At 45.2% G+C, this 22,937-nt stretch overlaps 1 protein-coding gene and 1 pseudogene across 4 annotated transcripts in view; one reads left to right on the top strand and one right to left on the bottom strand.

The window, feature by feature from the left end:
- Window positions 1–22,937, top strand: part of DPF3 (double PHD fingers 3) — a 303,086-nt gene that overhangs the window by 80,901 nt on the left and 199,248 nt on the right. The gene's annotated exons all lie outside the window — the stretch shown is intronic.
- On the bottom strand, window positions 10,539–11,440 carry LOC113601372 (RNA-binding protein PNO1-like; annotated as a pseudogene).

Raw genomic sequence — 22,937 nt, 5'->3', positions numbered from 1 at the left:
GGCATCCGGGCACTACGAATTTATATTAAGAATAGTAAATCCTGTAATTCTTTTGAGATCATAGTAATTTTACATCATATTTGGGTTTGTGTGTGCATGTGCGGGAAAAGTGTGAATTTGTGAAGTGTGCATGTTTAAAATGTGCCATACATGGGGCGCCTGGGTGGCTCAGTCGGTTAAGTGTCCGACTTCAGCTCAGGTCATGATCTCGCGGTCCATGAGTTTGAGCCCTGCGTCGGGCTCTGGGCTGATGGCTCAGAGCCTGGAACCTGCTTCCGATTCTGTGTCTCCCTCTCTCTCTGTCCCTCCCCCATTCATGCTCTGTCTCTCTCTCTCTGTCTCAAAAATAAATAAACGTTAAAATGTGCCATACATGTTGTAGTCCTGCCTTGAATTTCTTCTTATTTATTTATTTATTTATTTATTTATTTATTTATGTTTTTTTAAAATTAATTTATTTTTGAGACAGAGAGAGACAGAGCATGAGCACTGGAGGGGCAGAGAGAGAGGGAGACACAGAATCCGAAGCAGGCTCCAGGCTCTGAGCGGTCAGCACAGAACCCGACGCAGGGCTCGAATTCATGAACCACGAGATTGTGACCTGAGCCGAAGTTGGACAGTTAACTGACTGAGCCACCCAGGCGCCCCTCCTCATTTTGTTTTTAAATGTTTATTTATTTTTGAGTTTTGAGAGGGACAGAGAGACATAGCACGATCAGAGAGGGGGCAGAGAGAGAGAGACACACAGAGTCTGAAGCAGGCTCCAGGCTCTGAGCTGTCAGCACAGAGCCCGACGTGGGGCTGGAACCCACGAACCGTGAGATCATGACCCAAGCCGAAGTTGGATGCCCAACCAACTGAGCCACCGAGGCGCCCCGAATTTCTTCATTTTTTAATCACCTGGGTACCTGGGGGGGGGGAGAGTCTCTCTTCCTCTGAGAGGCCCTGTATGTATGCCTGCTAGATCAGGGGTGAACAACCCTTTTTACACAAGAGGGCAGTTCAGGAAAAATAAACAAATGTGCTTACAGGTCGTCTTTGCCTCTTAATCAACTTGATGAGAGCTTTATTGAGTCTCAGGACTCGGTGGGTGGGGCATCAAGGAATGTGTATTCTTACAACTTACTCTAATGGGTAGCATAGTATCAGTGAGAAAAAGGACACTGCTTTTGGAGTCCTTGAAAACTAAATATCCAGGTGTTTGGAGACAGTTTTCCAACTTTTCATTGTGAAATTAGATGGCTAGATGCCTGTGTGATCCTTGTCACTGCCTGGACTAACTCCATAACCCTCGGACTAGTGTTTTCTGTATCTCAGTATCTCTCTTGCTCGGCACAGTGCACAGTAGGGGCTTAATAAGTGCTTATTAGGAAGCAATAGGGTATAATGGTTAAGAACACAGACTTTCGATAGACTGCCTACTTCTGTCACTTACTAGCTGTGTGACTTTTGGCAAGTTTCTTAACCTCTCCGGGCCTCAGTCTCAGTCTGTAAGTTGGGAATTACATAAACCCCTACCTCACAGGTGGGGACTGAATGAATTAATACATGTGAGCACTTCTAGCAATGCCTACCTAGCCTATATAAACCTGCTTAAGTGTTAGCCATTGTTACAAATATTGTTATTGAGCTGAGAAGAGACCCTGTGGTGTCTCTGTGGTGCTAGAGCTTTATAGAGCATCTCTTTCCATCTCCAGCTTCCGCTTCCTTCCCATTGATGGGATTTTCACTCTAGTCTCTGTGAAAATAGATTCGATTTCCATATAAAATAACTAGGCCTTTTCCCTCATTCCAAACTTTTTTTTTTTTTTTTAAGGGCAGAAAAGCGAAAACCAAAACCCTGAGTATTTTTGAAGCAAATGTGGGTCCATCTGTAACAGCGCATTGGATTAATAACCTGAGTGGAGGCTGCAAGTCTAGATTTGGTGAAACTGCTCTTTTCCAAAGAAAGTGCCAGGTTCTCCGTTCGCCTTTCATCTCCTCTCACAGAATGCCCGTCTTGCACACTCAGCTAATCTGTCTGGTTTTCGCATCGACAGGAGAGCTCCCGGGAACGATACACGCCAGATACGATCTGGCTCCAGGAGCCTTGTCTGCCTGATTACTTTATTCATAATCACCTTTAAGTTTTGCTCATTGACTGATTTTTTTAAAGTTTTAAATATTGAAGTGTAGCATATGCAGAGAAAGGTGCACGGTGTGTTCAGCCGAAATATTTCAACAAGTTGAATTTCTTTGTGTCCTCAACACCCAGATTAAGAAACAACAGGACAGAAGCCCAGCTGTGCCCCTTCCAGTTACAACCTCACCCCTTACCCAGCCCCGCCAAGGGTACCTACCCCATCGGATGGAATCTTCTACTATGTCCGCTTCTGCGTCTGGATTTCCCCCTTCAACACTGTGAGATTCATCTATAGTGTTGACTGTAGTATTAGGCTGTTTGTTCTTAGTGCTGTGTAGTCCTTCAGGTAAATAGACCATTTCTTTGCCTCTTCTACCCTTTTTTAAAACATTTTTTAAATGTTTATTTTTGAGAGACAGAGCATGAGCGGGGGAGGGGCAGAGAGAGAAGGATACACAGAATCTGAAGCAGGCTCCAGGCTCTGAGCTGTCAGCACAGAGCCTGACGTGGGGCTTGAACCTGTGAACTGTGATCGCGAGCTCATGACCTGAGTCGAAGTCGGACACATAGCCGACTGAGCCACCCAGGCGCCCCATGCCTGTTCTACTCTTGAGGGACACATGGCAGTTCCTAGTTGGAGACTTCTATGAATTTCACGGTGAGGGATATGCTGGCACATGTCTTTTGGGGGCCTGAAGTGCACACACCTGCCGGTGGGATCTCCAGGTCAGAGGGTGGGTGTGTATTCAGGAAATGCTGCCACACGCTCTTCCGGGGAAGGGGTGCCAATCCTCTGCTTGATTTTGATGAAGAAAATGATTCCATATTCACATCTGATTTGGGTTTTAAGGCAGAATAACACTGTACTCATTCTGTCATTTTGCCATTCCTGTATTTCTCCCCTCTCATGCGTGTGGACCGTGTGGTCACTGGGAAAATTCACTTGAGTTGCTGGAACTGCCTCTTTTGGGGAGACTCTTGAAATGCTACCTGAGTAGTAGTACCTGAAATGGAAGGTTTAGGACTCCTCCCCCACCCCCCAAAATGTCTGCTTTATTTTCAAGAACAGCAAATACTAATTGCCACATCCTTTGCAAAAAAGAATCATTTCCTACCCTCCCAATACTCCTCACACCCTTTATTGAATGAGATGTAGAGTTTAGGGAAGTTTTGAGTGAATATCAAACATCAGTGAGATTACTGATTTCCCAAAATTTGCTCGCTGGGTCGTTCCTCCCATAACTTCAATTATAGTTGCCCTTCTTTGGAATTCGACAAAGCTGGGCAAATAGAGAGTCAAAAGTCCCTTGGTCTAGCTCTGACTTCTGTTTGTAAACAGCCATGGTGCAAGGTGCTTCAGCAATGCAGAGGGACAGGAGGCCTTCCCGTCCAGCCCCCGAAACCTTATAAATAGGGACCTCTGAATCTTAGTGGGAATTCAAAAATTTTTAAAAATGTTTATATTTATTTTTGAGACAGAGAGAGACAGAGCATGAGCAGGGGAGGGGCAGAGAGAGAGAAGGAGACACAGAATCCGAAGCAGGCTCCAGGCTCTGAGCTGTCAGCACAGAGCCTGACGTAGGGCTCGAACCCATGAACGGTGAGATCATGACCTGAGCTGAAGTCGGATGCTCAACCAACTGAGCCACCCAGGCACCCCTGAATCTTAGCGGGAATTTAATCAAATCTGTTCGTTTTGGCTTGCCCTCCCTTCTGTGACCCCCAAACAACAAGCTAGAAACAACATCCCATAGAATAACACCAAAAATACTACTTCACACACTGCTTCCTCATAAAAATCACTCACAAAAGTGCTCTCAGATCCTGTAGCACCAGGCTGTTATTATTTTATTTTACAGATGGGAAAATTAAGACCTGCAGAGTTGACTTGACACTGTAGAATCCTGGAAGAACTGGTGGTTGGAGGCCAGTTCCTTGCCTGGGATATGCCCTTCTAGAAGCAGGGGGTCTTTGCAAAGAGGAGTTTTAAGGATGAGTGGCTACATTGGGAGCTCATCACGAGGTCCTTTTGATGGGTGACTTTCACATCCTGGAGCTTGGTATTTTGTCTGGTTAGAAAGTGGTCTTCGAGGGGCACCTGAGTGGCTCAGTGGGTTAAGCATCTGATTTTGTTTTTTTGTCATGATCTCACGGTTCATGAGTTTGAGCCCCACGTCAAGCTCTGTGCTGACAGCTTGGAGTCTGGAGCCTGCTTTGGATTCTGTGTCTCCCTCTCTCTCTAGCCCTCACCACTCACACTCTGTTTCTCTCTCTCTCAAAAATAAATAAACATGAACAAACAATTTAAAAAAAGAAAGTGGTTTTTGGTGAGGACGGATGTACAAGGAATCCATTACTGGCTTGTTAGTAGCAGCCAAGAATTGAAACTCAATGAGTGCCTATGTCAGTAGGGAAATGGCCCAGTAGCTATGGTACCTTCACACCTTGGATCATTACAGAACCATTAAAAGATTTTGGTAAAGTATGGCAGAATAGATAAAAGGGAGAAGAATGTATATGATCTATAATTCTATTTTTTTAAACAAACAATAACCACCCCCCCTCAACCCACTATGAGTGTGTGTGTGTGTGTGTGTGTGTGTGTGTGTGTGTGTCTGAAGTTACATGAGTCTGGGGAAAAATGTAGAAGGACACACTAAAATGTTAACATGGGCTACCAGGGGAAAGCGGGCTGAGGATGGGGGGTGCTGATGTGGGAGAACAACGTATAGCAAAATGACATGTGATAAAATGCCATTTGAATACATTATATATGCATGTATATGTATACAAATGCATAAAAGGTACATGCAAAAATTTACAAGTCAAACAAAAGAGTTGCTCTAGTAAGAACAGGGCTGTGAACCCTATATGGGTCAGTTAGCTTGGCAAGGGCCGGAGCTCTGTTCTGTGGCTGAAGGCTTTACCCCCAGGCCAGTTGTGTTGAAAGTGAAGGACGTTGGTCAGAAGAGGATCCAAGAACATGTGTGGGAGTCTGAGCACAGACACACTGCTGCCTTTGGTAAATCGGTAATCATAGCTACCGTCTTGATGTGCTTAGAATGTACTGGCATTTTCATACTTTCTTGAAGTTAGGTATTTTCATCCCCATTTCAAGATGAGGACACCTGAGGGGCAGGCAGCTGAAGGCCGCATCGTGAGTGGGTGTTGCTGAGGTTTAAGCCCAGCTCTGATTCCAGAACTTCTGCTTTTCAGATTCCCTTGCAGCTTGGGGTTTAGTGGGGGTGATCAGGCTGGCCTGCTTTGATCCACTCTGAGATTTCTGTGAGGTCCTCTCTCGCAGGGGTGGGTCCTAAAATGTAGCTTTTGCTGTTAAAACCAACCAAGCCACGGTCTAGTGAATGTTTCCTGTGCGTTCTCGTTGGCCTGGTTTTGGATGGCAAGGCTTCATAACCTGGGTGAGGGAGAGCAGCCTGTTCGGGCCTCTGTTCCCAAGGGAGCAGGGCTGCATGGAAAAGTAGGGCATGTGGACACCTACCTCAGGACAGGTGAAAGGCAGACTGACTTGTTAAAAAGGAGGATAGTTTCACCACTTCCGACATCTTGCCCCTGAACAGTCTCAGCGGCCAGTTTGGGAGCAAAGACTGGGCTTTCGTGGGGAATCTCTCTCCCGCCTCTCCTTGCCATCCACCCCCCTGGCCCCACTAAACACACAAAAAAACTAACAGTTGTGGCTGGTTTGGCGGCCCGGTAGTGTGACTTCCACCCAAAGTGCCGAGGGCTTGTGCTGTTGCCAAGGTGCCCCCAAATGAATATTTGAGATAAAAATCTCATCTCTGCCAGTGGATGTCACCTGTGACCCCCTTCTCTTTTCTTGGCCTTGGTTTCCTCATTCACAAAATGGGGATCGGATTTTTCTCTTGCTTCTGATTAAACGAATAGGTGCTTCTGGTTAAACGATCAGAAGCACGTTGTGTATTTAGAAAGACAACACCAGTTCTGTGTGTTGGGTTTTGGCTGCAGACCACGGCGCTGCTGATACCGATAGTCATTGCCATTTTTATGGAACAAGTCTGGATATTTCTAGTGCAGCAGGACCGCTGTTTTCTACAGGGTGCTGTGTCTTCACAGTGACGTCTGTGACTTCCAGGAGCAGGGCCATGACATAAAGGTGAACTTGGCCGCAGAGGGTGAGCAGGCCGCAGGGAAGGCCTTCCCTGGGCCCTCCTGCCCACGGTCTGAGGCAGGTGGCTGCCATTCCCCTGGTGAGGTTGCAGCAGCTGGAACTGGAGCCACCGCCCTCTGCCTTCCTTCCCTGTCTGCGGAAGCCCCGCAGGGCCTGGGAGGGGAAGACAGAATGAGGAGGAAGCAGACAGCAGGCTGTTGCCTTCATCTGAGGATTTGGGGCAAGGCCTGCCCATGCCCGCACTTTCACTCTCTGCCCACAGGTTGTAGACTGAGCGTCATGGCCAAGGACAAATAGTCTGGTCTTTCAGAGCCACAGTTTTCCTCTATTTAGTGGAGCAAAATCCTTTTGAATGAGCCTGTGTAGATGTCGTGATTGTGAACAGTGATCTTGTTACTATTTCTTAAAGGCTGGGACTGGGCCTCCAGGACCCAGCACGGAGCCTGGTGCACAGTCGGAACCCAGAGGAATGCTTTCCGTTGGCATAGAGCTCCTGGAGATACATGGCTGGATGGTGCGAGATGGAACTATTGAGGAAATAATTTTCTCCCTTCCTTTGCTTTCTTCTGTGCATGATATGGTGTGGGATTTGTGCGCCTTTTCCTCTATCCTTATTCTTCTTTGCATTTATTTTACTTAAGAAGTGATTTTCTTCTGACAAATTAAATACAGCTGATAGGACCTAACCATATGTTCCTCTCCTGTTTGCAGTTTTGAGTGAAGAAGGTAAAATACTGTGCCCTGCTTACTTCTGCTTAAAGTATAGGGATAGACTAACCTGCATCCTGGAAGCTGCTCCCAGCGTTTTTTTCCCCATCAGGACTATGTGGCGTTGCCTGAGGTCCCCAGACAGGGTGGTTTCCCTGGGTCTAGATAGCATGAGGACTGGAGTTGGGCTCCCAGTGGGCTCCCAGGCACTGGGGAGTAGGGTATCCTTTGGAGAAAAGGGGGAAAAAAATCCACGCAAATGGAATGATAAAGGAATGACATCACGGTAGGCATAGCAACGGCAGGGTAATCATAATCTCCACACAAGGTGGTCAGAACCCTAAGGGAAAGCCTAGTTTCATTGTGTTCCTTTTCCCATCGGAGAGGCAGGAGCAGGGAGGCGTGGAGGAGGGGTTGCTTATCCAATGGCTAGAGCAGTCCCGAGGTTTTGCTGTTCACTCCAGATCTGCCTCCCCGCTCTGACAGTCTCTCTGGAGTAGGGGTGTGCCCCCTTGAAGCATTTGCATTCTGTTACCTTGTTATCTACGGTGGCCCTTGGAATTTGGCTGGAGAAGGGGAACAAAAAGAGAGGGATGCGTGTCAGTGGAGAAAGGAGAGAGATGAAATTATCCTCAGGAAAATTTTATGGAACCCTGGAGCTTCCTCCTCAGGTTCTCCTGCCCACAGGCGTGGAGCTACTCTGATAAATGCACACACGGTCCATCTCCTGTCCCTTACTTGCTTCTTCAGGCCTTGACTTCTGCCGCAGATGGTGTTGAGCTGGGTGTAAACCATATAAATTGTGATAATTTCAAAGTCACTTGTGTCCAAAGCCCAAAGCGATTCAGAGTAACCTCCTGAGGCACCGTGTGGATAAAGCAGCTACCTACATGGTGAGCGCTGACACCCTGGGACAGCTCGGGATGTTGTCTCGGGAGGTCATCTTGAACACAGTGCAAGGGTTGTAGGTGTCAAAGAGTTGAATAAGGGGCATGAGCTGGGAGACTGCTGTTCTGGGGCTTTGGGGTACTCTGGGTCCAGAAATCATTTCTCCTTTCCTGTCATTGTTGGATAACTATAACAGGTCATGCCTGGTTGTGGTTTCTCTGTAGGTCAAATCATGGTTGCCTGGTTGTGTCCCTGTCACCCTGACATTTAGAAATCTTAAAAGTGGGTGAGGCAACCCTACCGAGGCATGGATGGCTATCATGAGCTGAATGAACCATCTCTGCTCTTCAGCAGAACAACTCATCCCCAACCTATGGATATTATACACACACACACACACACACACACACACACACACACACACACATATATAATTTAAATTGGACTTTTAAAGATATTTAAGAGTCTCTTGGGAAGCACGCCCTTTGGCTTCTTTGGTTAGAATATCTGGAATTTTCTTTTCTTTGTGTAGAATATCTGGGCAAGCTGGAGAAATTGCTTACCCAGCTGTTCTTGGCTATGGGTAATTTTGTAAAGTGAACTTACTTAATTTTTTTTATTGAGATAAGATTCATGTAACATAAAGTTCACCATTTCAACTGTGTACAATTTACTGATTTTTAGTTTTAGGGCATACGAGTCAATGGTTTTAGTAAACCTGCAGTGTGGTGCAATCATCACTACTACCTAATTCCAGAACGTTTTCGGCACCCCAGAAAGAGATTTTGCACTCATTACGTAGTCACTTCTCACTCCTTTCCCCCCTCTCCCCAGCCCCCGGCATCCACAAGTCTTCCTTCAATCTCTATGGATTTCCCTATTTTGATTACGTCCTATAAATGAAATTAGACAATATATGTGGACTTTTGTGTCTGGATTCTTCAACTTACTATGTTTTCAGTGTCCAACCACATAGTAGCATATATCAAGACTGCATTTTTTTTTAAGTGGCATAATACTATTCCATTAGGTGGTATACTACATTTTATTTATCTACCCATCAGTTGATAGACATTTGGGTTATTTCCACTTTTTCGCTATTATGAGTAATGCTAACATGCACATTCAAATACAAGTCTTTGTGTGAACATATGTTTTCAGTTTTTTTGACCATACACCTAGGATTGAAACTGCTGGGTCATATGACAACTGTATCTTTAATTTTTGGAGGAACTACCACTATTTTCCACAGCGGCTGCACATTTTACATTCTTACCAGCAGCGTGCGCGGGGCCAGTTTCTCCACTTCTTTGCTGACACTTGTGATTATCTGTTTTTCTGATTCTAGACATGCTGGTGGGTGTGATGTGGTATCTCATGGTGGTTTCGATTTGCATTTCTCTAATGGCTAATGACGCTGAGCATCTTTTCATGTGTTTTTTGACCACTTGTGTATTTTGTTTGGAGAAATGTCTACTCACATCCTTTGCCTGTGTTTTAATTGAGTTGTTTGTCTTTTTTGTTTTTAAGAAGAGAGTTTGTTTTAATATGTTATTGTTACTTCCTCTACGCTAGCTGGTCGTTGTTGTTACTTCCTCTACGCTAGCATGGTGTGACCAGCCTGTGGAGATGGAGGGGTAGAATGGATCACTTAAAAGCAGGCTGGGGTCTCTGCCTTTTAGGCCACTCTTCAGTGTTCTTGGGGAGGACTCCTCTTCCTTACCTGCCCTTAGCAGCTTTCTCCCCCAGAGTTTCTGTTCTTGAACCAATTCTTATTTGTTGTCAATTTCTTCCCAGTTGACCTCATCCACACCCATGGCATCCACCACCATATATGTGATGATTACTCTCAAATGCGTATATCCAGTTTGGACTTCTCTCTGGAGCTCCACACCTGCCTATCCAGGTGGAACTTCAGCGTGTTCAAAACCTACTACATTTCTCTTCTCCTGGGTTCCCCGTCTGGATGACTGGCAGCATCATTTACCAGGTCAAAAAAGCTGGAGGTCGTCTTGGACTGCTTCTTCTCTCTCTAGGGCACATCTGCCCTCTTCCTGTCAAGTCCTGTGCATTGGCTGCCTTTAGCAGCTCTCTCTAACTTGTCCTCCATTCTTCATTCCATACTGACTGCCTTAGGTCAGGTCTTTGTCATTCCAACTAGACTCCCTAGTTTTGAATTACTTCCATCTATCCATCCTCTGCTGGAATGATCCAGTTATATTCCTCCCATCTCAAAGTGGTTCCTTATTGCCTGAAGGATAAACTTCCTCCTCTTTTGTCGAGTGTTCAGACCCTCTTGGGTCTGATCTCTACTTGTCTTCCCAACTTCATATTCCCCTGCTCATTCTCCCCTCATTTCTTATTTTAATTAATTAATTATTTTATCTATCTATTTATTTATTTTTATGGGATGATTCTTTTAATTATACTCCATAGACAAGAAATGTTTATAAATTTATAAGAAGTTACAAATTTATAAATAAGTTGATAAATTCATACAGGACTGTTTCAACCAGAAGTTTCCCTCCCATAAGAGTTATAAACTATGCAAATCTTTTATTTAAAATGAAGTGATAAATTATAGTTAATGTGTAAGTATAGTGTGCCACATTCAGATGTGGAAATTATCCTCAAAGTCGCTGTGTGTGACTTTTACCAAACCTTTCCTTTCTGTTTATGCTTCTGGCTGAGAACAGAAGTGATGGAGCCTTAAAGTGACTGGAATACTCTTCACATGGTTTCTTGTGACCACAGGTTGGGGGGGAAGGCTTTTTCTCTAGAGTCCAAAGACAAGATAAAAAAAGTCTCTTGATTTGAAATCAGAAACGATCTGCTTCTCTGCTAGCCACAGCTCGGATATTGCCATAAACCTTTGAGGGAGGATTTCCCAGGATGACGTTGCAAATGGCGGTTCTTGCCATCTTCATGTTTTGGAAAGAGCCAAGGATGTGAACTTACAGCCAAAACCATCCATGTCCATGTCACATTCTCTATGCCGAATTTGGTTTTTCCTCCTTTACCAGCAATTCTTCCTATCCCTCTTGACAGGTGGTCTCCCTAGAGCCCCCTTTAGGGGCTTCACATCTGTGATTTCAAAGGACTCTAGGAAGAGGTCATCCAACCTAATGAGGGCAAGGGCATCCTCTACCTGAAACCCAAGAATAAAGGCTTTCACAAAACCAGCTGCTTTTGTCAGAGCACTAACATCTTTGGTTTCTTTACAAGTCCTGATCCCTACATTCCTCGATTTTAAGTTAAAGCGCATCTGGAGTGCCAAACATTCTACAATAGGAGTAAATATCTTCATCCAGTTTTCTTTCAATGGCATGTATCTGTTAGCTGGGACCGGAATTTTCCTTGTTTTCTTCTTTTCCACTCAGGAATCCGTCCCTGGCGAGGGGTGGGAAAATGGGCCTCTTTGTGGGCCGGGCCTCCTCTGTGTCCCTGTGGGCCATGTCCCTGCCCTCCCCCCACTCGGACAGCTGCTCAGCCTGGTTTCTTTGTCTGCCAGCCACCTCATGGGTGACTTGGGTGAAGCCGTTCTTGGCCCCTGCACTCTGGGCCTCCATCTCCGTTTTTATCCCCAGGAATCTCCCCTCATCTCTTATTTTAGCCATAGGAATTCTTTCAGGTTTCTTGAATGGTCTGTGTTACCTCAAATCTCCAAGCTTTGACTGCCATGCTACTGGCATGACATTTTTTTTAATGTTTATTTATTTATTTTTGAGAGAGAAAGAGAGAGAGAGAGAGAGAGAGAGAGCGAGAGAGAGAGCGCGAGCATGAGTAGCAGGGGGAGGAGGGGCAGAGAGAGAGGAGAGAGAGAATCCCAAGCAGACTCTGTGCTACCAGCCAGTCAGGAGCCCGACGTGGGGCTTTATCTCACGAACTGTAAGATCATGACCTGAGCAGAAATCAGGAGTCGGATGCTTAACCAACTGAGCCACCCAGGCATCCCACTGGCATGAATTTTATCTGTGTGGCCAAGGATAGATTTTCAGGGCTAGATTATGGATCCAATATGGCGCCAATTAAATACTACTGTAGATAGAGAACATGGCAGACTGTGGTTTGGATGTGGATTTTGATTCAATAATTTATTTATATGAAAGGATTTCCAAACTGAATGGAAATTAAACTGCATTTAATTGATTTTGTGAGCCACCTGTACTGCAAAGGTGATGGATTTTTGGGGAAAGATTCTGACATTTGTCCCATCCATAGCCTGTTGTTACTTTTGTTACTTTCTGAATCAAGAACACCAGGATACATGATGTGACAAGTATATGTGTATTTTGGGAGCTAATGGGACAAAATATTTGAAATCAGATTGGATTCCAAGGTTGCCATAGCTACTGGCTACTATGAACACCAGCATCACATATTTGTTTGGAACCCTACATCTCTAACTTCTGCAATGTCTTTTTTTTTTTTTTTTTTTTTTCCTGAGGGTGTTAGTCCTCAGATAAAGAAACTGAGTGAAACTGAAGGAATGATTCCTTCTGAATCCCTTTCTGGTCCCTTCTGGTTCCTTTCCGAATTTTTAACAACAAATTTAATTTAGTTTAGATTATTCTTTAGTGCTTTCTCACTCTCCCTCAAATTTTTACTTAGAAAGATTTCAAGTCTTCCGAAACGCTGCAAGAATGGTACAATGAACACCCCTGTAGTCTTTACTCAGAGTCACCATTTGCACATTTCCCCCAAATGGTCTTTACGATCCTCTTTGTATTTTGGTTATAGTATCAGATAGTCTGAAGAAGACCAATGATGCTTGCTAGGGTAGAGAAGTTAGTTGCTGGATCCTCCTGTGGAACTAATTTATTCTCTCTCAGTTTCCAAATGGATGGAGAAGCCATAGATCAATGGCCCCTTCTGAGAACTTGTTAATCCTCTCCTCATGTGAAGCTGTGAATGTGATCATTTATTTTTTCAGGAAGAGTGAGATTTGGTTCATAATACACCATCCTCTTCTGGGGATGTTTCTGAGCTTCTGGCAAAGCTCAGTGCTACAACTGAAGCCTTGAACTCTTGGCTCAGTGCTGCCACTGAGTGGGGCCCCCGTGGATGGTCTTGAGCAAGTTCCTTTCTCACTGTGAGCCTCAGTTTCCCCATCTATAGAATGAGAGCTTGGATCACCTGCTTTTTTAAGTCCCCGCCCTGCCCCATGCTCACGTCCTATGCCCCTGTGATGGTCAGAAAAATTCAGTCCTTCGGGAAATTGCCAAAGATACTTACTGTGCTTATGAGATGAACTCCAGAATTTATTGCTGGCTGGGCTTCAGCCAGGAGCATGTCTGGTTTATAATGAGGAGTGTTTCTCCCCTTGTAAGAGCCACCAGTGCTCTGTCTGCCTGCTGAGGTGGGAGGTGGGCTTGGTGGGGATGCAGGAAGCAGCAGGAACTCTGACCCTTTTGTTGGAGCCTCTCCACCTCCTTTCCTTTGAGGTTGTCTGTTTGTTTAATTTGTCATTTGCCTTGCTTCCCACGCCCTTTTATAGCTACTTTTGTTCAAGGATATGGCCATCTCCTTTTTCTGTCCTTGGCCTACCTCCAGGTTAAATATCTAGGGAGGATAGCAGCCACCTGAAGATGTGATGACATGGGTGGTGTTAGTGGTGGGCCTCAACAAGGCTGTGCTCTCATTGGTGGGGTAAGAGCTGTTCCAAGTGCAGGTAGTTGGGTGGTGGATTGATATTGCTCTTGCTAGAGGATTCCACAAAGTCCCCCCCGCCCCAATTCTCCCACACTTCCCCCCCTCCCCCCCACCGCCATAGAGCCCCAGGCAGAGGTCCTGGACTGGCCAGACTTTCTTTTATGTATTTAATCCCCATGGGTACGATTTGGGAAAGTTCTGGTAAAGGAGAAAAGGACTTAGATGTGGCAGGGTTGAAGACAGGAGCTGGTGGGAACAGGGTGATTTAGGGGTCATTTATTCATTCAATAAATGTTTATTGAAGACCTACTGTGTTATGTGTGGGTCCATTTATCCAGACAGTCTTAAATCTGGGTAGCCATTGTTAATGTGTTATGTGTTTAGAAGTGTTAGAAATAATATTATTAATGGTCATCCTTCCTCTCCTGACCATCATGTGCCAGGCATGTTGCTAAGTGGGTTGTGTCTATTCCATCCAATCCTGCCAACCACTCTGACAAGGTAGATGCTGCAGGAGAGGAAAGGGAGGTTTAGAGCAATCACTTGGTCAAGGTCAGGCGACAACGACAACAGGAAGGAGGAATAATTGGGATTTGAATTCAAGTGTGATTTCAAATCTCACCCTCTTAGCCTCTGTGCCTTTGGTTTATGGATGGATGCCTGTCTGTGCTAAAGTTTTCACTGGTTTAAAAGGTAAGGACAATAGAACTACATTTTTAGTAAGGCTTTATTTAATTCAGTGGTTCTCAACTGAGATGATTTTGCCCCTGGGGGTGTTTGGCAATGCCTGGAGACATTGTTTGTCACAACTTGGGAGGGGCTACTGGTATGTTATGAATAGCAGCCAGAGATGCTGCTAAATGCCCCAAGGTGCACAGGACAGCCCCCCATTCTTCTCCCTTCATCTCCATAGCAAAGATTTGTTGGCCTAAAGTGTCCATGGTGCTAAGGTTGAGGAACTCTGATTTAATTTGAAGGATTAGCCTTAATCTTATATTATTCTGACTTTTGGATACGTATGAAATGTTTTTTAAGAAACAAAGTAGTAGATGGCAGTTAATAGATGGCAGTTGGGTTTTAGATTGTCCTTATTTGGCAAAATAAAAAAAAATTGGCAAGACCGTGTTGATCCCTCTAATTTTTGTTGTAACAAATTTCCTGGACTGTGAAATCCAGACATCTAGGAATTATTTGATCTAGGAATTGTGTTTTAAAAATACTGTTTGTTAAGAATTGATGAAAGAAAGTGTCTTGTGTCACAAGTAAGACAATGCTTAAGGTGCCCTTGGGCTCCTGGGGTTTGATTTAATAACAAACATTCATTGACCACTTAGTGCCTAGTATGTGCCAGGCCCTATGAGAGGTCAAAAGACATTTTGACCTGTTGAGTTTATGGTCTTCCTAGGACAAAAAGTGTACACGTGTGAAAAAGCAGGGAACAAAAAGTGAGCCTGGCAAATGATGGCCAAGTTTAATCACAGGTTGATACTAACATGGCAAACCAGGGGGTTTCTACTGGAAAGAATTTTAGGTTCCTGGCTTCAATCCACTATCCAGTAATTTATGTGACCTTAGACAAGGCACTTAATTTCTCTGCCTCTTGCTTTCTTATTGGTTTCCTGTCTTGGATGAGGGCCCCTCAAGCCTGAAGGTTGACACCTCCTTTCCTTCCTACCTTCAATGGGGAACCCAGTCCTGTTGATTCTGTTTAGGGACTGTCTCTAGAGTCTGCCCAGTCTCTTCCTATTCCAGTGTATTCTTCACCCAGAAGCTGGAATAATCTTGCCAAAACATAAATCTGATCATGTCACCTGCCTCTGCTTGAAACCTTCAGTGGTTTCCTCATTGCCCATGGGATAAAGTCCAAACTCCTTGGCAAGGCTTTCTTGGCTCTATGGTCTGGGCCCAGCCAACCTCTTCAGTCTCCTTTCTCATCCTTTGCCCTTCACCACCCCTCACCCCTTCCGTGGTCTGGAAATGCCAGACAGCTCATCTTCTCTGAGCACAAATTGCTGACCCATCCCTCTCTTTTCCACCTGGCAAAAATCACAGTAGTCTTTTTTTTTTTTTAACTTTATTTATTTATTTTGAGAGAGAGAGAGGGACAGAGTGTGAGCAGGAGAGGGGCAGAGAGAGAAGGAGAGAGAGAGAATCCCAAGTAGGCTCTGCACTATCAGTGTGGAGCCCCATGCAGGGCTTGATCTCATGAACTGTGAAATCAAGAGGTGGACACTTAACCGACTGAGCCACCCAGGTGCCTCTCACAGTAGTCTTTTAAGGTTTGTCTGCATCATTTCCTCTGGAAGCTGCTCCAGATCCTGGAGGCGGAGTGCATTTCCCTGTCTCTCTCCCTCACTGGACTGTGACCCATTTGAAGGCAGTGCTTGCATTTGTCTTGTTCTGGCTAGAAAACGTGATACCCAGCATGGTCATGGCACATGGTAGGTGTTCAACGATTCTTTTTTAAATTTTTTTAATGTTTATTCATTTCTAAGGAGGGGGGAGGGGCAGAGAGAGAGGGAGACACAGAATCCGAAGCAGGCTCCAGGCTGTGAGCTGTTAGCACAGAGCCCGATGTGGGGCTCGAACTCATGAACCGTGAGATCGTGACCTGAGCCGAAGCTGGATGCTCAACCGACTGAGCCACCAGGGTGCCCCTCAACCATTCTTGAGTAGGAAACAAATGGATAAAGGAGGAGTATTTAACATGGAGATGATAGTGTTTTGCCTTTGTTTACCAACCAAGGTTGCTGGTGGCATGAACATAAAAGTAATATTTATTGAAGAGCTGAAAAATGAGAGGCTACACGCATGCAAAACATGTATTTGTCACTGTTTTCGAAAGGAGAGAATGTTAGCTTTTGAAGCACAGGTGAAAAAGCCTTAGAATTTCCTTTATTCGATCACTGATCACCGTTAGCATGCATGCATGTGTGCTTATGCACGTATATGCGGTATTGCTAAGCGTAAAGGGGCACATGGTTGTCAGGTACCGGGAATTGGTATATCAAATAGAAAACTCCAGATGGCCAGAATTTTGTGCAATTCAGCAAAAATGTGCCTTGTTGATACAGGAGCATACGTGCCTTGAATTGTGACTCAGTGGCCTGGACCTGCCTGGGGACTTCTAGTGACAACTGGTCCTTTGCTTTCCCAGAACTAGGGCTGAGCTTGGAGCAGGGGCAGGAAGGAGGGGCTTGGTTTCCTTTTTCTTTTCTGCCCCATTTTCTTTCTCCTCTTTCTGATATCCCTGTTGTTTTCAATAAGGTCTGCCCCAGTCACCCACATTGAACGTGATACGTCAAAGCCAGAAGCAAAGCCATGAACGGAAAGGTCTGGACTTGTGTAACTCTTTGCACATACTATCCTACTAACTTTTGTCCATAACTGTGGATATGCCTTATTCCTGGCACCACTTCCCAGACTGTAATTCCACTGAGGGCAGGTATTTGGAATCTCTGTATACTTTTGGACCTGTACAGGTGCCTTGCGCTATAGGAGTGTGTGAATGTTTGCCGAATGAATGAATGAGCTCACCACATAAGAACAGAGTTTACCTCTTCTGCCAGTTCCTTAGTATACCATGTCTCTTGTTTTTGTTTGTTTGTTTTTGTATTTTCCGAGAGGAGTCTTCCTCCTTCTACCCAGATCAGGATAGAGGCAATTTTCTTTGACCCTCCTTTGGGAACCATCACTGTCACCCACAGGGTTGATTCTCTTTCACAAACCACCTCAGCTCTCAGAGGCTTTGCGTTTCAGGGCTGGATCCCTCCATTTCCCAGACCCTTGAAGGTGGCCCTGCCTCAGAGCAGGGGGAGCTGGGAGTCGTCAGGGTGCAGGGAGGAAGCCTAAAGGATTAATTGGTTCAACTTTATTACAAAGGCTGGTCCTATTGTTTACAGGCCATTAAAAACCGTGATCATCTTCCCAGGCTGGGGCAGACAGCAGCTAGCTGCTTTGATGCATGTCGTAGAGAGATAAGGAAAATTTATCCCTTGTTTTGACTTCAGGATTTCTTTTTGGTTTATTATTTGACTCACTATTCAACTTTCTCTCCAAATGTCCCTGGTCTCAGACAACTTTTTCAAGTTGTTGGCAGGGAGGGTTCAGATTAGGATCCTATAATTTTGGAGTTGAAAGAGACCGGGATAAATGACTATCCCTAACCTACCCCCGCCCTCTCCCCACACCCCTGGTTCCCTATCAACCCCCCCCCCCCCTTCCTGGACACACCAGCTTCTCAAGTAATTTGCACTTACTGATCCCTGAGCAGGGCAGACTTTTCTCATGACCTTCAGCGGATCCTCCCCCTTCCAGGATGGCATCTGCTCTGCCGAGATGACTTTTTGAGCTCTCCTCAACCCCAAATTCCCAGCTCCCCCACACTGAGCATTCCCAGAGTACTGTGTACATAGACAATTGGATTGACTTACCATCCTCTGTGATAGGTGTATCTAGGCTTTTCCCGGATGGGCTGGGCAGAGCCCTTGAGGGCCCTCACCCACTCCTAGACAATCTGTGTCCCCCAGGGGCCTTCTTGAGGGCCTGACTTTCCATCTGGACAGGTACAGGCATTGGGATGTAGGCTGCAGCCCCCCTGCCGTGGTCAGGTTTTTCCGTAGCGATCCTGTGGGATTTTCTATGTCCTGGACCTGCAAAGAAGCCTCATACTGAAGCCTAGATACCGACACTTACTTTTTAGCTGCTTGATTGAAGGGTTCCAGTGTGCTCTGCAAGAGAGTCACCAACCAGCTTGGCAGACACTGGGCACGCACACGTTTGTTGAACAAATGAATGAATGGATGTAGGGAAGAGAAATGCCGCAGCTGCCAGTCACTCCTTAGGGGTCTGTGTATTCAATAAATATCTATTGAGTGGCTGCTCTGGAGAAGTGGGTGCTAGGGGTCAAAAAGATGTGTAAGACCCAGTTCTTGGCATTTGAGAGCGTACACCTAGAGGGGTGTGAGACTAATTATAAGACAAGGCGGGCAAGCAAACCTGGAAATAGAGAGATGAGCTCTTGTTGAAGGAGCATAAAGGACAGTGGGTTACTTAGGAACGAGGGGATCAGGGGAGCGGGGGAAGGAGATGGCTTTTAAGGATTTCAGTGAACAGGGAAGAGAGAGGAAGGGAGATTCAGATTGGTGAACAGCAAGGACAAAAGTTTTGAGACCTGAAATTGTCCTCAGCTCACCACAGACCAGTCCTGGCAGCCCGGATCCAAAGCCACATCTCTCGTCGGCCGGGGTGGCTCCAAATCCATCTTAGACAACACCAAATAATCCCAGGAATTTTTTCCAGGCGTCTGACCCTGGGGCAAGACTCGGGCAGACATTCCTTTCCTCCAGACTTTGCTGGGGCCCTGTGTTGCTGGATTTTGCTCTATGGAGGGTGCATAGGAGAACATTCAGAGATATCCTAGCGTTGGTGACGGTGGATAAGCATCTAGGACCAGATCCCTCAGTTTCCATAAGACTTTTCTTTGTCTCTCCCCCAGCTGTCCTCCTCAGAGCCATCCCTTCTGAGGGTTTGCTCATGCTGTTCCCTTTCCTCTGAGGCCTTCCTCCCATATCTGTTTGTCCACGTGTGTCTGCCCTTCCCCAAAGGCCCAGCCTCCTCCTGGAAGGAAGCACACCTTTTCTGAGCTCCCAAAGCAAATCCCTGGGCTGAGGGCAGGGCTGGAGATCGGCCCCTCCCTGTCTCTCAAATGCTGGCAGTCCCAGAGATAAAGGAAAGAAAGGAGCTTCCTACTCCCGGTTTTATTGCAAACAAGTATCCAGGGTCAACGTGATTTTCACACATTAAAGACTCCTACCAACCCCCCCCAGTTTTTCATGTTCTCAAGCTGCTTAGTTATGTTCCAGGGAGAGGGAGGCAGCCAAAAAGGAGAATTCTTAATCTTGGGGAGAGGACCGAGTGCAGAAATTCTTGGAAATGGAAGAGTCCCTTGGCTCCTTGCTCCGGCAGCACTACAGCCCATATATAACCGTGGGTGAGCTCCCCCTCTCCGTGCGGCTTATCTCTGCCTCACATTCACAGACTCACCAGCCTGGAGTCTCTCTGGATGTTGGCCAAGCCAGTTGGGAATGCATAATAGCTGAGATACGGGATGGGGCGAGCCCGCCATGTCCTTGCACACTGCCGTGAAGGTCTTCCTTCTCCCCTTCTTTCTCCCCTTCTAGCCTCCTCTGTCATTGGGAGGTAATCTTTGTGGTCCCACTTCCCTAGTATTTGAAAGAAGGGAGATCCAGATTCCATGTTTGCAGGTGACTGTGCTGGTAACGATGGACACCCTGGGGAATGGGAGGGAGGTTTGGGTGAGCAGATTTAGACCAAATGGAGTTTAGCTAGCTGCCATTTTGAAACCTCAGCTGAAGGGTCTTGTGAGCTGAAAACCTTCCCTGTAAGCCCTCCCTCCACCCCAATCCCCTGAGCTCATTTGGGTTTTATGACCAAGATTTTGTCCTTCTGTTTTGCTTTGTGGTAGAAATAGGGATGAGGACAAGAAAGACCTCGGGAAAGGATTCTAGCCTGATGGGAGCAAGAACTCCTGGGAACTTTGGTGAGGTGTTGGTAGGGATCTGGGCCCTGCCCTGGAGGTGTGGTGGATGCAGGCTTCTCCTGTTAGTGCTCCTGCTCTGGGAGAGCCTCTGTTTTGGGTGCACAGCTAGGTGCCCCTGGAATCCCTGAGTGGGCACAGTTGCGAAAGCTATCGCTTCCTTTCTGAAGATGTCTTGGGTACTGACAGAATGGATACTTTCCGTTCCATAGACAAACTAGAATTACCAGGGTTTTTTTCTGGTATATTCTTTTCTTTCAGTGCCTTTAATTCATTCAACATTATTCTGGGCAAGTGTCTGTTTCCCCTAGGTGAGTGGTGCAGGATTGATGTATGGGATTGTAATAAAGTCAGATGCTTCTGTTGTTTTATATTTATAAATTAAGTTGTGTTTGTGTGTGTGCATGTGTGCATGTGTGTGTGTGTGTGTGTGTGTGTGTGTGTGAGAGAGAGAGAGAGAGAGAGAGAGAGAGAGAGAGAGAGAGAGAGGCATTTATTCCAGAGCTAAAGGATGGGAGTGGGGTTAGGTGATACCTTGGTTATGGGAGAAGATGCTGATGATGTTTGTTTCTAGGATGGTTGGGTTGATCTTTATGAACCTTGCCACTTTTTGTTTGATTTCATGTTAATATTCATCCCTGTATTAGTCTGCTCAGGTTGCTGTGATACAGGATTGAGTGTCTTAAGCAACAGAAACTTATTGCCTCACAGGCTGAAGGCCAGAAGTCCAAGACCAAGGTGTTGGCAGGATGCGTTCTTTCTGAGAGCCCTGAGGGAGAGGGCTCTTGGCTTCTGGTGGTTTGCTGGCAGTCTTTGGTGTCCCTTGGCTTCTGGAAGCATCACCTCCATCTCTGCCTTCATCTTCACATGGTGTTCTCTCTGTGTGCATGCCTCTGTGTCCAAATTTCCTCTTTTTATGAGAACACTAGACATGCTGGATTAGAGCCCATCCTAATTACCTCATCTTAACTAATTACATCTGCAGTGACCCTATTTCCAACTAAGATCACATTGTGAGATATGAGATCCTGGGGGTTAGGGCTTCAACATATGTATTTTAGGGGAAGCAATTCAACCCATAACGTTCCCCTTCCTTCTTTTAAATAAAGTGTGTGTGGGGTTTTTTTCTTTTCTTTCTTTCTTTTTTTTTATGTTTATTTTTGAAGGAGAGAGAGAGACAGAGCATGAACTGGGGAGGGGCAGAGAGAGAGGGAGACACAGAATCCGAAATGGGCTCCAGGCACTGAGCTGTTAGCACAGAGCCTGACACGGAGCTTGAACTCACAAGCTGCGAGATCATGACCTGAGCCGAAGTTGGACACCTAACCAACTGAGCCACCTAGGCATCTTTCCTTTTTCTTTCTTTTTTTTGAAAAAAGAAAGATGGGAATGCAAGCTGGTGCAGCCACTCTGGAAAACAGTATGGAGGTTCCTCAAAAAACTAAAAATAGAACTACCCTATGACCCAGCAATTGCACTACTAGAAATTTATCCATGGGACACAGGTGTGCTGTTTCAAAGGGACACATGCACCCCCATGTTTATAGCAGCACTATCAACAATGGCCAAAGCTTGGAAAGAGCCCAAATGTCCATCGATAGATGAATGGATAAAGAAGATGTGGTAAATACATACAATGGAATACACCAATGGCATTGTTGGTGGGAAGGCAAACTGGTGCAGCCACTCTGGAAAACATTATGGAGGGTCCACAAAAAATTAAAAATAGAACTACCCTACAACCCAGCAATTGCACTACTAGGTACTTATCCAAGGGATACTGGTGTGCTGTTTCAAAGGGACACATGCACCCCCATGTTTATAGCAGCACTATCAACAATAGCCAAAGTATGGAAAGAGCCCAAATGTCTTTCGATGGATGAATGGATAAAGAAGATGTACACAATGGAGTATTACTCGGCAATCAAAAAGAATGAAATCTTGCCATTTACAACTACGTGGATGGAACTGGAGGGTATTATGCTAAGTGAAATTAGTCAGACAAAGACAAATATCATATGACTTCATTCATATGAGGACTTTAAGAGACAAAACAGATGAACATAAGGGAAGGGAAACAAAAATAATATGAAAACAGGGCAGGGGACAAAACAGAAGAGACTCATAAATATGGAGAACAAACTGAGGGTTACTGGAGGGGTTGCGGGAGGGGGGATGGGCTCAATGGGTAAGGGGCATTAAGGAATCTACTCCTGAAATCATTGTTGCACTATATGCTAATTTGGATGTAAATTTTAAAAAATAAAAAATAAAATTGAAAAAAAGTTAAAAAAAAAGACCTCAATATAATAAAAAATTCAAAAATTACAGCAGAGTAAACCAGGAAAGTAGATCTAAGCCTCGTTCCCATTCCTATTCCCCATCCTTAGACCGTAGTTCTCCAGTACAGAGCCAACCACTGTTGTCATTTTGTTTTTTCCCTCTATCTTTCTGGAGATGTCTATGAGCATAAATTTATATCTATCCTCCCCCATGTCATTTCAAATAGTTTTTTTGTGAGATAAATAGCATTTCAAATAGCATTTCAAATAGTTGTATTCCAAATGCCCTGTTCTAGAACTTGCTTCTTAAATTTAATGGTACATCTTGAGATTATTCCATAGCAATAGCTGTATGTCTGTCTTATTTTTTTAACAGATGCATAGTATTTCATTGTGTGGATTTACCATGATATATTTAACTTTACCTCTTCTGATGGACATGTAGCTCATTTCTGATCTTTGTTGAATGAAAAAAATTTTATATATGTTTCTCTAGCCATCAGTGTAAGTCATCTATACATCTCACTCCTTAAAGTTCTTATATAGTATAGAAATTGAGTACATTTTAAAAGTTTATTT

Source organism: Acinonyx jubatus, chromosome B3 (assembly GCF_027475565.1).
Source record: "Acinonyx jubatus isolate Ajub_Pintada_27869175 chromosome B3, VMU_Ajub_asm_v1.0, whole genome shotgun sequence".
Lineage (NCBI taxonomy): Eukaryota > Metazoa > Chordata > Mammalia > Carnivora > Felidae > Acinonyx > Acinonyx jubatus.
This window is presented reverse-complemented; position numbering and strand designations above follow the sequence as displayed.